This window comes from Hemicordylus capensis, chromosome 5, assembly GCF_027244095.1.
Source record: "Hemicordylus capensis ecotype Gifberg chromosome 5, rHemCap1.1.pri, whole genome shotgun sequence".
Lineage (NCBI taxonomy): Eukaryota > Metazoa > Chordata > Lepidosauria > Squamata > Cordylidae > Hemicordylus > Hemicordylus capensis.
In genome coordinates, this window is record NC_069661.1 from 227,962,992 (window position 1) to 227,977,058 (window position 14,067).

The 14,067-nt window shown below is 44.5% G+C and overlaps 1 protein-coding gene and 1 non-coding gene across 11 annotated transcripts in view; one reads left to right on the plus strand and one right to left on the minus strand.

The window, feature by feature from the left end:
- Positions 1-14,067, minus strand: part of TBXAS1 (thromboxane A synthase 1) — a 402,124-nt gene that overhangs the window by 262,798 nt on the left and 125,259 nt on the right. The window lies entirely within an intron of this gene.
- On the plus strand, positions 8,671-8,789 carry LOC128328581 (5S ribosomal RNA). The gene has a single exon (XR_008309311.1). It is a non-coding gene; the product is annotated as a 5S ribosomal RNA (ribosomal RNA).

Below are 14,067 nucleotides of genomic sequence, written 5' to 3' on the forward strand. Positions count from 1 at the left end.
GAGAAGTTGAGTCAGAGAGGAGCCTATACTTTTCCTAGCAAGTGGTCACAGTCCTTCAGGGAAGCCCACCTTGTATTTTGAGATCCCAGGCTTTGAGCATCTCATAAAAGCTAAGTGAACAAACAATTAAATAATAATAATGTCAGTTCATAATCCTGAGTCATACAAATGCACATAAAATTGGTACATAAATAAAATGACTGAAGGAACGGCTTGTTCTTCCTCATGTGGTCAGCATAGCATGGTCTGTCTGCACTGTTAAACCAGCAGACCTATCATTTTCTTTCCACCCTCTCCCTGCCTGAAGCGGCAAGCTTCCCCATGCAAACTCCTCCTAGACTTTCCCTTCACTCATCTTCATTCTGCTGATCCTGCACAAATGTTAATGTGGTATTTGGAATACGGTTACAGATCTCCTAGGCTTGTCAGCATATAGAACATCTATCCATTTCCCCCAGCCTAGCTTCTTATGCATTATATAATACAACATCAAGAAAGAAAGAAACCCAAACAACCCTCTTTGGTTTACAATGCGAGTTAAGGTGCTTACAATTTTCAGTGTGTGGAAATTGCAAGTTAAGATGGCCATATTCTGCATCAAGGACTGAAAGACTTTGTGCAGCCTCATATATTATGCTAGCTTTACAAATCAGTCTCCATGCACCCTCACTTTGCCTGGGTCTGGGGCGGGGGGGATGTGTCCAGGCAGAAATTCAACAGACACACCGACCTTCCCCATCACTTGCTAGATATATACCTGATGAATTTCTGTCTGATGCATCTTTACAAAGCACAGTGCTCCCCTGAAAATCCCACCTACTATAGCAAATGTCCAAACAGAAACTAAATAGATCCACAATCACTTCCTACAGATGTGCCTGATGAATTTCTACCTGATGCACTCTGATGTTATCCACATCATCTCATAAATGGGCTGCTGATTAGGGAATATGCCACCAATATCATGCAGTACATCTGCATTCTTACAGCATCCAGCTGTGGTCCTAAAATAACAAGCACTAAGTTCTAGAAATACCACAAATGCATACATATGATTGTAATAGAACCCCACTGGAGTTTGGGCAGTTTTACTCACTCACCACTGCTCCAGTGCGGTGCCTGGTAGTCGCTGCCGCCACTCTCTGCTTCCAGAGAGAATTCAAGTCTGAGTCTGACTCTAAACCAACCTTTGGAGGATCCCCTCTGCCTCCGCAGAGCAGGAGCTGGGCTTAGTTCACCCCTTCAGGTAAGTTTCCCTTTAAGTTGCTCAACCAAACAGCTCGTGGGGAGCGCAACTCCAGAGTCTCTGAGCAACACACACAAGAGGCAAGACTGTTCTCTCTGAAAGATTACTTTATAAATCTACAGGAACCAAGGTGTGGAAAGGGAGCAGGTAGGCATTAGGAAAATAAAGCAAGAGTCATCTCTAACTTAGAACACACTCTAGAGTCTACAGCAAAGCACTTACATAGCTTGATGAAGGTTGGTCCAGCAAGTAGATGGAAAATAGCTGACATCTGACAAAGGCAACACACAACTTTTAAAGAGTTTCTTAGGCAAAGCACCTGGAAGGGCGGTGAGCCCCTTCCACCCCTCAGAGGTAGGCCACAAGGGCCCAAGTTGACAGCTCCTTAGCCCATGAGGAGGTGAGATACTCCAGTGGGTAGAGGCAACTGTGGGCCTGACACCTATCCATAGTTCAAAGAGTTTTCCAGTTACCATCCTCACAGGGGAGGTGGGGTACAAAGTGTCCATTTCTCCTGTGTTAGACAGGATTAGGGGATTGGTGAATGGCAGGTCTGATAGTTGCTGTGGACAAGATGCTTTCCCTTCAAGATGATGGAGGCTAACTCCCATCAGGCACGCAGTTGGCTGACAATGTTTAGTACTACAGTGGTCCCTCGACTTATGTAAATAATCCATTCCGAACGCACGTTCGGAGGTTGAAATTTTCGTAAGTCGAGGAGCGCACCACGGAAGTCTCAAAGCACTCGTAATTCGAGGAAGCCGCATCTAAACATTCGTAGGTCGGGTAAGCAACTACTTCCGGTAAGCAACTACTTCCGGTCTTTTTGTCGCTCGTAACTCGAAAACAACGTAAGTTGAGTAGTTCGTAGGTCAAGTGATTACTGTACTAGTAGGAGATTCTAGAGGCACTTTCAGCTCTGGAAAGTTGTTCAGCTGGACAATTGCTCACACCTCAACCAAAAGTGGTATCAGCAACTGGAGAAATTGCAAAGAGCTTCATCAAGTCCTTTATTCCCCCAAAGCATTTAAGACAAACTTCTTTCAAATCTGAAAAACCATAGATTAATATAATGTCTGCAACTGGAAGAGATTCCAGTGTCATAAGCATTTATTTTGTAAACTGATCTGTGGAACTCAATGACACTGGATACAGTAATGACTTTAACGACTTTCAAGAACAAACTATACCAGAGGCTCCCAACCTGTGGTCCTCCAGATGTTGCTGAACTACAACTACAACTTATTGTGGCTGGGGATGATGGGAGCTGTAGTTCAGCAACATCTGGAGGACCACAGGCTGGGAACCCCTGAACTATACCACTGAAGATTGGTTCAACAGGGTCTGGCAAATTACATTGTCTGCAAGTCCGACACACCAAATTCCGGGTGAAATATGATAAATAAATTAATTAAATAAATAAACAAACAAACAAACTAGCTTGAGCAGTAACAAAACAATTTGGAAATATGATATCCATTAATTGAATATGTTAATAAGGAATAGTCAATATGTAACCCCCATTCTTCTCAAATCAAATTTTGGAGCAATATTCTATCCTGAATGCTCTCTCTTATCAAGTTGCATCTGTATGTTCAATAACCAACAACTTGTTTTCCCTAGCACAGGGCGCATATACACAAACACAGTTTCCATTTGTGGCATGTATGTAGGTTTTCCTTGCTAATGGTTCTTTGTTGTTCTATGATTATTATGTATGTCACAAGTATTATTGCAAAATAACACACACTTTTTTTTAAAAAGGACAATGAGCAACAGGAGCAACAGCAGCCACCCTTCCCCAAGGCATTATGTTTTTAAATATACTAACAGACCCCATTCCTATTGCAGGTCCAAAAGAGACTCAACAAGCCAACAATCTCTGCCCTGAAAGAGGGTCAATTCAGAGCACTGCTCAGCTTGCCATAGTGACTCAGTTGGCCGACACAGCTATATATAGCTGTCTACACTGTTGAGGGGATAAAATGCTGCTGGGAATAATTAGACAGGCCATTTGATATATGCTGTGACATATACCTTCCGTTGATTACCATGTTATAATGGGAACTTCAGAAGCGATTTAACAGTTCTCCCCGCCCCTCCCCGCCTCCTTGCAAATAATGCATTCCACTATGGACTCCTCCCCGAAACCGCCCCCACACACACACTCAAAAAAAGGAAAAGGAAAAGTTGACTAGCCTTGGACAAATACGTAACCAACAAGTGAAAACAGCTTCTTACATCTCGGTTTTCAAAACGGCGGTATTGTGGTCAATTCTCAACAGAGCTTCACCAAACTTCAAAAGCTGATGATACTTATCACTTAATTACTTCACACCACATTTCAAATTGATTTAGATGTGTGGTTTGGATTTTCTGACCAACAGAATATTCAGGGCTTATAATGGTGAAATGTATGTAGTTTTTACACCTCTACCCATCTGTTGAAGACAGAATATGCAATCATTCTGTGATGTTGGAAACTTTGCTTTGTGGCTTCTGTAACAAGGAAGCAGCCACATTAGAGACTCTTTGGAGGGGATATTTGTGTAAATAAAGTATAAAGACTGCATTGTATTAGGTGCAAATAGAAAAGATAACAGAATAAGTAGCACCAAACTGAATTGTATTCTTAATTAGACTGGCATATTCCAACTCTGCAAGAACACATGTATTTCCCTGTTTGTGGCTCTCCAGCAAAGTCTGTTTTTCCACCTTGGGGAGCAATTCATAGAGCCCTCGTAATTGTGTATTCTAGTCTCTCCTTGTTTTATCCTCTCTTCCAGAACTGAAGTATCATAAAAGTGAAATTTCATATTTATGAGCTCACGTAGGTGGGTCCAGGGAGCATAATACGAAGTGATGAAAATTGTAAATAAATCCAAATATGATTATCTATGTATGCCTTAATTTAATGTGCCTGGGAGCGCTCACAGGCTCTTTATTAAAATGGTGGCCTATGACAGAAAGGTCAGTTTACCTGTGATCCATGTCATTCCATTATCAATTGTTGCCTCCTTTGTTATGAAGATTTTCTTTCTACGCAGTAGAAAGTACACATCCTACCCAAAGATGACAGCAGTTCAGAAAGAATTAACAGAACAGATAAGCCCTATTCAGACTTATCTGAATAGAAGTTGAGAAAAAGCTGTACGTGAGTACAGTCATCTGGGGGTCCTGCCCTGACACATCACCCACTGGGCACCAGAGCCTGCTAATCACAGAAATGCCCGCCATCATGGTTAGGGGATTTGCCTCTTCAAATGAACACCAGCCTAAAAGTGAAGAGGACAGGCAGGCGGGGGTGAGGGTTGAGTGACGTGCCTGGGGGAGCAGGTCTTCCCGCGTGTGTTGGGACAGCTGGTCTCACCTACAGCTTTTTCAAAATAACATCTGAACAGGGCTATTAGTTCTTTTAATTATTGATGAAAGTAAAAAGCAAGGAAAGAGAAAAACTGACACAATGTACAAGTCTGGAACTTAAAATGTTGAAGCACAGCATGTCTTTATAGGCTCTGTAACTGAATTTCTACATGTTAGCCATAATACAGTAATCAAATTTGTCATATTATTATTCATTTTTATTTTTCAAGTAATAAACAACGACTAAACAAAATGGGAGAACACCATAACATCAGCAGCTACTACCACAAGTAAACAGATCAGGAGAGGCTTTCTTTAAATACACAAATTATAACAAAATAGAAAATCCCCTGAAACCTTCTACCTCACCATCATTTGAGATTAAAGCACAAAGATACACTCTACCAATAAAAAAATACCCCTAAAAGATACAGCTCAGAGTCACACCACAGTTATTATAACTTCCCAATAAATATAAATGACATAATATTTATAGTTATTATGTTACATAATGATCGAGGATAAATCAATATTATTATTATTATATAAAATGAAAAACAGGAAGGTCTGAACAACAAAGAGGCCTGAAAAGATCAATAAAGACTACATAATAATTTTTACATAAATAAAGATTATATAAGATGACGCATTTTGTTAGAGGAAAAAAGAGACAAGCTAGTCATTAACTTTTTAGCAATTAAAAAAATCTGTATCAAATGCAGTCCTGTTAAATACACAAATGCCACCTTGCAAATACAGCATTGCATAATGAGAGAGATAATAAATACAGCATTGCATAAGGAGAGCCAGCGTGGTGTAGTGGTTAGAGTGCTGGACTAGGACCGGGGAGACCTGAGTTCAAATCCCCATTCAGCCATGAAACTAGCTGGGTGACTCTGGGCCAGTCACTTCTCTCTCAGCCTAACCTACTTCACAGGGTTGTTGTGAAAGAGAAACTCAAGTATGTAGTACACCACTCTGGGCTCCTTGGAGGAAGAGCGGGATATAAATGTTAAAATAATAAATAATAATGATAATGATACAATATAATCACTTGCATCAGAATACTGAGGAGATTCGCATGTTACCAAACAAATTAAAGTAATGAACAATGTAGTAAATTAGGTAATAAATAGATACCATACTGTTATGCCTCTTTAAGGATGCTTTACTATTTTTCAAATAAGGCTTCACTTGCTACATTAAAAGCCCTGTCCATATAAACATATCTGCAGGGGCGTGGCAAGGTTGGAGTGGGCCTAGAGACAAGATTTTAAACCATCACCCCCCACTGAAGCTCAGCTCATGAAGTAAAGAAATCTTAAATGAGGCTGAATAGTGGTAACAAAAAACACTGAATAGTGGTAAGCAAATAGTAAAATTCTCTCTGTGTGTGTGTAAACCTATGTGCCACAATAGAACTTGATCTTAAATTATTTTTAAAAGGTTTTGTAAATTGTGGGCGATGAAGGTCATTTAATGGTACTAGAGAAAGACATGCTGTTCTGGTAGCTCCGGGTCTTAACACTCACATCAATTTCGGAGGATGAATACAACTGAAGGAAGCCTGGGCGGGTGCGTGGCTGGGGGAGTCAGTCATGTGACTTGCCTCTGGGGGGGGGGCAAGGCAGTGGGCCCCCAGACAACTGTCTCCCCTTGCCCTATTATAGTTACGCCCCTGCATATCTGTGGATGTGAATAGAGGAGGGAACAGAATCTTACCCACAGGACTCATTCCCCATCCTCCACACATTAATTGGAAAGGTAAGAACCTTGCATGAGCATAGAATTTCTCCACACAATCAAAGACCTTGCATTTTGCAGGGCTTCCAGTCATGTAAACAAAATCTACATGCATACGCATTGAACACATGTAGGCTCTATTCTTACCTTGTGAAGAACATGTGAAGGGGTGGGGGGTGCCACTGGGTGCAGTCCCACTCTCCACCTCCATGACTTCCATATAGATATGGCTGAAATGGGTGAAATTTATGACAATAAACAGGGTAAAGAATGGGAACTACTGAGGATCTCTCTCTCTCTCTCTTTTTAATTTTTACAGCCTTACTATAGAAAGACAGACCCATAAAATCATGGGTGGACCCACAGGGCCAACTCAAACAGGAAAGCAGCTGAGTGGAAGCCACTGAGAACTGCATCCACATGACAACAGTTTGATATTACTTTTGTTAGGCTAAAACACAAATAGTGAGTGGAATCATGCTCATGGCCCTGCCCCACCCCCAGCACACATGTTCAACTTAACGTTTGCACAGAGCCTATGTGTCTATAGTAAGGTGATGCATTTCATAATGAAAGGGAAGATGAACCAAAAGGAGCCAAATTTTCCATTCATGATTAAACGAATGGGAACCCTATCTAATGTGGTTCCAACCCCATTCATTTTTGTACATTTTTTTAAGGTAGTTGTTTAAAAGACCACTTATTTTTGCTATGGTTTGTGTTCTCAAGTGCGACAGCAGGGACAGAAGCTGCAGTGCACAGAAACCTCTTGGCAGATGCCACCTTGAATACCTGCAATTAGTAGTGTGCCCGAACCGGTCCGGCGGCCATTCCAAAGAATGGCCGAACTGCCGGACCGGTCCGGCCCTGCCTGGTCCGGGTCCGGGTGGGGGGTATGCCTTTAAGGGCGGGAGGGCTTGCTTAGCCCTCCCGCCTCCTTGCCCCCGCCAGCGCCTGTATTTTCTAGTATAGGGGCGCTGGAAACCAGCCGCCCCCCCGCCGCCGCGGCGAAAGAACTCCCAATGCCAGCCCTCCCTCCCTCCCAGCTAGCTGCCCGCCCGCCCGCCCGCCCGCCCGCCCGCCCGCTCACCCGCTCACCCGATAGGAAACGAGAGGAGCTCCGGCACAGAGCTCCTCTCGTTTGGAAGGCCTCCGGCATAATGGTGTTTTGTGCGCGCCGCAAAGCACACCGTTCACCGGAGGCCCAGTCTACCCGCCGGGAAAGGGCCGGGTAGACCGGGCCTCCGATCGCTGGGTAGACCTGGCATTGGGAGTTCTTTCGCCGCTGCCGCCGCCGCGGCGGGGGGGCGGCTGGTTTCCAGCGCCCCTATACTAGAAAATACAGGCGCTGGCGGGGGCAAGGAGGCGGGAGGGCTAAGCAAGCCCTCCCCGCCCTAAAAAAAAGGCCCCCCTTCGGTGCCGGTCCGGACTTCTCCGGACCGTGCACATCACTACCTGCAATGCCTTATGACAAAGCTGAATCCTGAACCAGTATGGATAATTCAAGATGGCGCCCACCAGGAGGCAGCTATACAGTGTAGCAGCGGCTGTCACCAACATGAGTAGCGGTGGTGAAAAATAAAGTTAAAAAATAGGAAAATGCAAACCTAAAAGGGACTGCTATTAGCATTTATAAGCCTGGTTTAAGAGCACATGTTGCAGTGGCCTTGCTGAAGCTGTTTAAGCCTGGTCAATGCTCGGATGGGTGACTGACTTAGAATATTGATGCCCCTGGAGTTCCCCGATGGAAGAAAGGTGAGATATAGAGGCTGCAAACAATAATATTTACTCTAAAATGAATGAGGGCTCCAGAACAAAATTTGGACTTGCTGAATGGGTCCCAAAATGAACAGCACAGGACACAAATAGTCCCGAAACAAAGCAAACTATAAGTAATGAAAACCAATGAAGTTCCAAACTGAAAAAAACATTATTTTATGTGTACACCCCTAGTGTGCACTTTATAGGTGTATAAAGTTGACATGCATAGGCTCTATGCAGACATTATGCTGAATGTGCGGGGGGGGGGCAGAGGGCAGGGCCACCAGGTGTGATCCTGCTTTCCCCAATTTGCACATCCAGTCCTCACAAAAGTCATGCCTGCACAGTCTGCAGTGAGCCCAGCTGAATACTGCAGTGCAAGCATCAGAGCTGGTAACAACCTAGTGACTCAGAGTGTGGCCTATGAGTAAGAAGATCCCCAGCTTAAATTCTGCCTCAGGCATGAACTTGCTATGTGGCCCCAGACACACTTTCATGGCCGACCTTACTGGATCACTGAAGTGATTACCAGCATAAAGTGCTATATTATTGTTTACTTCTATGGCCACACTACCCTGAACGCGCCCGATCTCGTCTGATCTCGGAAGCTAAGCAGGGTCAGGCCTGGTTAGTACTTGGATGGGAGACTGCCTGGGAATACCGGGTGCTGTAGGGGAGCCAGCGTGGTGTAGTGGTTAGAGTGCTGGACTAGGACCGGGGAGACCCGAGTTCAAATCCCCATTCAGCCATGATACTAACTGAGTGACTCTGGGCCAGTCACTTCTCTCTCAGCCTAACCTACTTCACAGGGTTGTTGTGAGGAGAAACTCAAGTATGTAGTGCACCGCTCTGGGCTCCTTGGAGGAAGAGCGGGATATAAAGGTAAATATCTCACCTTTCTTCCATCGGGGAACTCCAGGGGGCATCAATATTCTAAGTCAGTCATCCATCCGAGCATTGACCAGGCTTAAACAGCTTCAGCAAGGCCGCTGCAACATGTGCTCTTAAACCAGGCTTATAAATGCTAACAGCAGTCCCTTTTGTGCGTACTCCTGTTTAGAGATTTTGCAGTTTGATTTGAGCCTGAATCAAATTGCAAAGTATTCAAATCAATTGGTCAAAGTAGCGGCCATTGCAGGCTGTTTCGACTAATCAACTCGAAACGAATTGAGTGATTCACCCATAGGGAACAATGATGAACTTGAGTCACCCCATTGTTCCCCAAGGGTAGGTCCTAGGGACACCGTAGTGGGTTGGGTGGTAGGGCCTGATGGGTGCTACCTACCACCCAACCCACAAAAGAAATGGCACTGGCAATTTTAATTTTTTTTAACCTTTAAAAAAACAAACCCATAGGATCCCATCATGCCCTACTACCACCCAACCCATTTTAGTGTCCCTAGGACCTACCTATGGGGGACAATGGAGTGATTCGAGTTCCTCATTGCTCCATATGGGCAAAACAATCAGAGTGCACAATTTTTGCAACCCTGCCTTGAAAAACACTGCTGAACAAGAAAAAAACTGGGGAAACACGGGTAATAGAGGCAAAAACGATATCACAAAACCCATGAACAAGGACAAAGGCAATGATAACAGAGGCACAGTGCAGGTAGTGACCAAATTAAACATGTAATAACAAATACCCACAGGCACCCATATTATGACAATAAATGAATACAGTGATAAGTTTGTATTCATTACATGTTTTCACCATGTATTTTGTGTGTTTGAGGCTTCATTATTATGACCATTGATGCACAGATTACCATACTTCTGATGAAGATACTTATGAAACAGACCACAACCTAGGAAGTCTGTCAAGATTCTAGTTCTACTTTCAAGAATTCTGTGCCTAGCCTTTCAGGCGAAGGTTTTTGTTCAGAGTGCAGCACTTCGCATTTTTGAGGACTGTCTTTCGGCACAGCAGCACCATATATATCATCGTTTATGACCAGCATTCCAGTGACTGTTGCCAGTTCAACATTCTTTATCGTGTGGGGCTTGTTTAGCCCTTATCACTGTATTCATTTATTGTCATAATATGGGTGCCTGTGGGTATTTGTTATTACATGTTAATTTGGTCACTACCTGCGTTGTGCCTCTGTTATCATTGCCTTTGTCCTTGTTCATGGGTTTTGTGATATAGTTTTTGCCTTGAAAAACACTGCAGAACAGAAGCACACAGTCCCTCCCAACACAAAATACCACATTTTGCCAAACACACGGTCCAAAGATGGCCAAAAAAGAATAACTGACCCAGAATCCACTACCAGCTACAGTGCCTGCACAGCAGTAACAGCACTGGCACAAGTTAATCTCTCTCACACAATTATGACTCCTTACTTCAGCAGAGCAACAGCTGCCACAACAGCACCCTTAGCAGCAAACATAGCCAAAAGCTCAACTAGAACAACGTCTTCAGCCACATTTTGACTGAGTGAGTACACCTTGCAATGCCAAATGCAGATTGCTGAGCAGAGCAATGAGTGAAACACAAGTTAGTCTCAAGGGCAGACATGGAACTCATCTCACAGTAAGCACCAAGGAAATATTACACAAACACAGAGAGAGACAGAGCTGAGCAGCCACTGTCCATTTCTCTCCACAACAAAACAAACCACAACTCAAGGCATCCAGACCTCTGTCCAATCTGAGATCCAGCAAAACCACATAGTTATAACAGCAAGCATAGCACAGCAAGCATATTATACTTACTCAGTGCTGAGAAAAATCACAAAATCAAACCTACCTTCCTTCCATCCTGCCTGCCAGAGAGACAGGAGAACAGAGCAGTCATGGCCTGATGGACCAATGGCCTGACAAGGAACAAAGCTTCTAGACACTCTTACCATGTGTTTTACTGCTGCTTTGTTTTTTCTATATTATGATGATAGGATATCTGTTTTTAATGAATTATTAAATTTTTTAAATAGATACTGTTTTATATTTATATTATCTGTACTTTTGTATTTTAATTATGTATTATTTTAATTTTTGAGATCATCTGTACCTTTGTATTTTAATTATGCATTGTTTTAATTATATTGCAAACTGCTTTGAGATTATTTTAATGAAAAGCAGTATATAAATTGAACAATAAAATAAACAAACTCCTTCTTTTCTTCTTTGCAACTGGTATTCTTCTCTGCAATTGGTATTCAGGATGCCTCTAGATACCAGTTGCAGGGGAGTAACAGCAGGAGAGACTAGGGCATGCCCTCAACTCCTACCTGTAGGCTCCCAGTGGCATCTGGTGGGCCCCTTTGTGAAGCAGGATGCTGAACTAGATGGGCCTTGGGCCTGATCCAACAGTGTTCTCCAATATACATCTTGCCTGCCTGTGTCTGGATTATACCATTGCCTCAGAATGGTACTGGGCCCCGGCTGAAAGCCTGACACATGGGTCAGGGCACCAGTCCATCTCATCATGGGCCATTGGCGTGGTGTGCATGTGTCAGCAGCACTAATGGGCAGACTGTGACATATTTGGTTTTGGTATTGTCCAGGGTGGTACAAGCTGCCAATGGTGTTGCAGTGGATGTGGGTGACCATGACCACTCTCCATAGCCAGCTCTGGAGAGCCCAGCAGGGGCGGTTGGCTTTCCAGGAAGACTAGCTGCTCCACAAAGTCAACATCCATGCATGTGCAATGGGATGCCACCACATCCCCAGCCATGGAGAACACCCTCTTGCTGTGGACGCTGGTTGGAGGGCACGAGAGGAACCATCCGACAACCGCCTCCAAGACCAGCCAGACTTGGCGATGCAAAGCAATGCCCAGAACTGGACCAGCTCCATCTTCCAGCCTGCCACCGGCTCCTGCAGCACACACTGCTCAGCACTGCTGCAGGACTTGGTGGGCTCCTCCCATACCCCTGGCAAGGCGCCAAGGAACCCTTCCATGAACCACCAGGTGGAATGTAGAGGCAGAACCAGCAGCTCGCTTGGCCCTGCCAGGGACACCACACTGCGGGACTGGGAGATGGCGGTGATGCTGTTGCTAGGGGTGGACTGCACGCTAGCAGTAGACACTCCAGCACCCTCCTCCTGGTTGCACCCAGGCCGCCTCTCCTTGGCTTGCCTGACCTCTGCAACCAGGAGGTCCCTCCATCTGGGCAGCTCATCAGGGGTGACCACTTTGCCCTTCATCTCTGGGTCACCTAGGCAGGACAAAACATGTGCTGGCGTTGCACCCAAAGGGTGGTATCCTGAGCTGATCCACCACTCCTGTCCTCAGCCAGCCGGCTATGGCAATTGCTTCCTCAGTGGTCAGCATGGTTTAGAGCTCACCCATCGTCTTCCTGGGAAGAAGAGCCATGGACAAAGTGTGGCTCAGCACTGCTATCTCAAACTTATTAGAACTCGAATCTATTTGCACATTTCTACCCCAGTTCACTAACTGGATTGACTTGGCCCATGCTACCAACTAACATTCTGAGCAATATGCTTGAAGTAGCACAGCACAGCGGGAGGTGATCCACATGGCTAGCCAGTACACAAGGAAGGGTTCACTGTAGGGGCAGCCACCATGTGGAAGCAGATTCAAGCAGTCTCCACATGGTGGCCTAATTACTGGGAGAAGCAACACTTAACCTCTTGCTCTTCCAAGGCCAACCTGGTGACAGCATCTTTGGTAGAGTTGGAACTAGCACCTCTTGCAATAAAACACTAATGAAAATAAATTGATATATATTTACCCATATGCTGAGGAGCATATGGTTAATGTGTTTAGACATCACTAATGAAGTTAAGCCTCAGCTAAATTTGTTGGCTTACAGATCAAGACTTTTCTCAGCAGCAAAGCACGGTCGGAAGTATTTTTAGATCTATAACTGATACAGTTAATTTTGAAGGAGTTCAACTTTTTAAAAAAATGTTCTAATAATAGTATATTTTGGACCAACCAAGTTTCATGAATACAGTGAAAGCAATTTGAACTGAGAGCCCTAAGAACATAAGAACAGCCCTGCTGGACCAGGCCCAAGGCCCATCTAGTCCAGCATCCTGTTTCGCACAGTGGCCCACCAGGTGCCACTGGAAGTCTACAGCAGGAGTTGAAGGTATGCCCTCTCTCCTGCTGTTACTCCCCTAGTAATAGGGGAGTAACAGCCCTGTGGAGCTCTAGTTGTTTCCTTCTTGAACCAGGGCTATGGGTTAAAAGAAGGAACTGCAGGCCAGTCAGGGTTAGATCCCCCCACAAGTGCCCAGAATTCTCCTGGTTTGAGGAATCAGGTGAACCAGAGGGCCAATTCTGTGCCTAACATCTGACATAATGCCTTCTGGTATGCTGTACTTTGTCTAGGCAACTTCTCACTAAGCGAGGTCACCAGCTGCTGATGCTGCTACTACAACAAATATTTATGTTCCTCTAATGGCACAGCGCGGGAAATGACTTGATTAGCAAGCCAGAGGTTGCCAGTTCGAATCCCTGCTGGTGAAACATCTATATCGGACAACAGACATATAGGAAGATGCTGAAAGGCATCATCTCATACTGCATGGGATGAGGCAATGGTAACCCCCTCCTGTATTCTACCAAAGAGAACCACGGGACTCTGTGGTCGCCAGGAGTCGACACCAACTCGACATCATACTTTACTTTTCAACAAACGTTCTCAAAGTGGCTTACATGAGAACGGGTTGGTAAATGAATAAGATGGCTCCCTGTTCTCGAAGGGTTCACAATCTAAAAAGAAACATAAAGGTAGACACCAGCAACAACCATTTGGGGGATGCTGTGCTAGGGCTAGATAGGGACAGTTGCTCTCTCCCTACTAAATATAAGAGAATAACCATGTTAAAAGATGCCTCTTTGCTCAGTTAACAGCTTATCTCTCTGTGCTGCTGGACTATTGGTTTTCCACCTTCCACAATGTACTTATCTGGCATTCACATTTGACACTGCAGTGAAGTCAATACAACTGCATTCACTGACTTGACATTAACCATGT